Below are 3,671 nucleotides of genomic sequence, written 5' to 3'. Positions count from 1 at the left end.
CAGGTCAAAAGGCTTCCAAACAGCTCCAAACTTTTACCCACTACACATATCCTGATAACAAGACTCTCCAAGAATTTTCATAGTTTTTGGTTCTTAATTCTTATTTCTAAAATTCAAATAGTCCTTCCAAGAGCACCCTAAAATCATTTAAAATTTGATAACTGCTATAAAAATCCTAAAACCACTATTACCAGGAGGCTCTTGATTTTAGATACTTAACAAAAATTATTACACTATTTTATCATTTTTACTATTTCTGGCATAATTTATAAGTTCCAAACTAAAGAAATAGAGAAAACCTTGAAAACTTGGAGTGAAACAGACCCAACCGGCCCACTTCCAGGCACAACCGGCCACCGCCAGAAGCCCGCGCCCGCACTGGTAATTTTTGCTCAGAAGCCCCTCGCGCCCGAGCAAACTGCACCCGAGCCCCACATACTGTTTCCACGTCTCACTGACCTACGTGTTTAAGTCCCGCGACTTCTTTTCTCTTTACACCGCCAGGTCCACGACACCGTCGCATGAACTCCGGTGATTTGGCGCTGGACTAACCGTCGTGGTGCGACGCAGACAAAAGAGACGACACCACCACGACCCCTGACCCACGGTGAACGCAGGCCCATGCTTAATTCGATCGCGGAGATCCCGGAGCCATGCTACCGACGTCGACGACGGATGACTTGATCCGGCGAGCTAGATTCCATGGCCACTGCACGATAGGGTTCCCAACTTCGACGAGGGGAGCATCAGTAACCAACCTAAATCTCGGTGCTTACGTGAAAAGGGCCAGGAACGATACGGGTTTGAAGGTCGGCAGTAGGGTTGTCCGCGGTGCCAGACAACGGCGACGCGCCGCTGTTCCAAGCATTAGACAAAAGTAGAGTTAGAGAACTCATTTCGGTGAGCTTCACTGCCATATGTAGACCTCGAAACAAGTCATACTTGGGTGGGTAGTTGCTCCAAATATCTTGACCACGGTGAGGGTGAGCTGGGGGTTGTGGTCACCAGACAAAGAGGCTGGCGTGCGACAAGCAAGAACAGAGGGAACTTGTGAACGACTAGGGGAGCTACACATGCTTGCAGGCACAAGCATCACCTCACCCACACAATGAATCCTATCAAAAGCTCGAGGATAGGAAATAGCTCCACTAAAACAAAGCTTTGGAACACACTAGATAATTAGGTAAAGGTAAGGGTTCACTGGACTGGCTCAACACATGTTGGAGAAAAACTCCTGGGGTGCCAGCAACACATGGACTCCAAGACGTGGCTCCCATGCTCAAGTACCACACTGGTCCAAAGGCATAGCAAAGACACCGCACCTGGTCAGCTCTAACAGCCAAAACGTCATGTTGGAATATGCCTCTAATTCCTTTTATATATTTGGAATATGCCTTGGAATATGCTTTCCTGTACGCCTATAAATATAGGCCCTCTATGTAACTTGTACTCTGCGGTTTATAGTGGATCTGTTTCCTCGTGGTTGTTTGCTCCTCCATATTGGAGGGGATTTTTCCACGTAAATTTTTATGTCTATTTTATTTCCTAACAAGTGGTATCGGAGCTAGGGTTAGACACATTGTTTTTATCCACATTGTGGCCGCCGCCACCGTTGACTTCGAAATTTTTTATCTCGCATTATGTCGACTAAATTTGATATTCCGAAGTTTGATGTCAAAATTACTTTTTCTATTTGGCAGATTCAGATGAAGGCTGTTCTTACCGAGTTGGTTGTTCAAAAGGCGTTGTAGACGCGACCTGCTGACATGACTGATGATAAGTGTCAAGATGTTGATGAGAGAGCTTTGTCCGTCAAATAGCTTAATTTATCTTTTGATGTTCTGCGTGAAGTAATGTATGAAAAATCCGCAGCAACATTGTGGAAAAAATTAGAGGAGCTGTATATGAACAAGAGTCTTGCAAATAAGCTACGTCTCAAGGAACGTCTTTACACTATTCACATGTCAGAAGGTACATCTATGCAGTCACATCTTAATGAATTTAATTCAATTATTGTGGACCTTGAGAGTCTTGATGTGAAGATAGATGATGAAGATAAGACAATTTTGTTGGTAGTCTCATTGCCCCCTTCTTTTAAGCATTTTAAGGAAATTATGCTTTATGGTGAAGGTTTAATTGTTCGGAGATCTGGAGATCCTAAATCCAACCTTTATTGTCGTTATTGCAGAAAAAATACTCATCATATTTCTCAGTGCCCCAAAGTGAGAAATAAAGAGGAGAGAAAGAAAAAAAGAATTGAATAAGTCTTTTGCTGAAGCCAGTTTTGTTGAAAATTTGGATAGTGGAGAAGCTCTGTTTGTTGCCTCTATTGAAAAGTGCTCTTCTTAGGTTCTCGATTTTGCTTGCACTTTTCATATTAGTTCGCATAGATATTGGTTTTCTGATTATGTTCAGTCTCATGCTGGTGAGGTTGTTATTGGAGATGGATCCACATGTGATATTATTGGAATCGGCTCTATTTATATCCAAGTTTATGATGGCAGTATTAAGAAACTTATCGATGTCCGTTTTGTTCCAAAGTTGAAGAGAAATATTATTTCTTTGAGCACTTTAGAAGCAATGGTATTCAATTTTGTTGCTATTGATGGTGTTCTTAAGGTTTCTCGTGGCAATCGTATTATCTTGAAGGGCAACCGTTTGAATAATCTCTATTATTTGCAATATTCAACAGTTGATGCTGAAGCTGTTTCTATTGTGTTCTAGAAGAAAAGTTATTTTGATGATACGAAGCCGTGCTCCAGTTCTAAGTCTAATGATTCCTTAGACTTGGATGATATTCAAATTTAGCAACCTAGTGGTGTTTAAGAAACAATTCTATGGATTTAGAGTCAAGGGGAGATTTGTTGGAATATGCCTCTAATTTCTTTTATATATTTGGAATATGCTTTCCTGTACGTCTATAAATGTAGGCTCTCCCTGTAACTTGTACTCTGCAGTTGATAGTGGATCTGTTTTCCTCGTGGTTGTTTACTCCTCCATATTGGAGGGGATTTTTCCACATAAATCTTTTGTGTCTATTATCCACTCCAAACTTATCTCAACTTGTGCACAAAGTGGAGTACAGCAGTGTAGGACAGCAGGGAGAGGAGATCTTTTCTACACCCCAAATCAGTCCAAACTTTGACATTTCTCACGGGGTGAAGCCACTAGAACCTCTATTATGCAGTTCACTCCATTCAATAGCTAATAGATAAGGCTTCACTTGCTCACTGCTGCCTGAAACAGCCCAAACTTGGATCTTTTCAGTGGAGAATGAGACCTTTAGGACCTTTGCTATATACTTCATCCATATCTCCATCCAAACATATCAGGGAAACCAGCAGGGATAAGATGATCTTCTTCAGAAATCAATCCAACCACTGAATCAGTTTCTATCAGTACTGCTGCTCCATTCCACTCTTCCATGTTTAGTGCCCTTAATCTCTCAAATCCCCAAGGCAACAGACCCATCATCCTTTACTGAATTTATTCACCGACTATAGTCCTACCAACTTGGTACAGCACCCCTGGACTAAAAACATCCAGAACAGTAACTATGATGCACTAAAGTTTGAGCAAAACACTGAAATGTCCAATTTCCACTGTCTGAAACAGCACAGCACCAAACCTGACAGCGTGACTTTTGATCCACTTTTCTCCAAATTGTATAC

At 41.8% G+C, this 3,671-nt stretch overlaps 1 long non-coding RNA gene across 1 annotated transcript; it reads left to right on the top strand.

Moving 5' to 3' along the window:
• Window positions 1-1,453: 1,453 nt before the first annotated feature.
• LOC103629295 (uncharacterized) lies at window positions 1,454-2,961 on the top strand. Its single transcript, XR_554281.2, has 3 exons — window positions 1,454-1,519; window positions 1,701-1,971; window positions 2,189-2,961. It is a non-coding gene; the product is annotated as an uncharacterized lncRNA (long non-coding RNA).
• The last annotated feature ends 710 nt before the right edge of the window (window positions 2,962-3,671 follow it).

The sequence above is a fragment of the Zea mays genome, chromosome 6 (assembly GCF_902167145.1).
Source record: "Zea mays cultivar B73 chromosome 6, Zm-B73-REFERENCE-NAM-5.0, whole genome shotgun sequence".
NCBI classification, from domain to species: Eukaryota; Viridiplantae; Streptophyta; class Magnoliopsida; order Poales; family Poaceae; genus Zea; species Zea mays.
The sequence above is the reverse complement of the archived record's forward strand: the minus strand, read 5'-3'. Positions and strand labels throughout refer to the sequence as shown.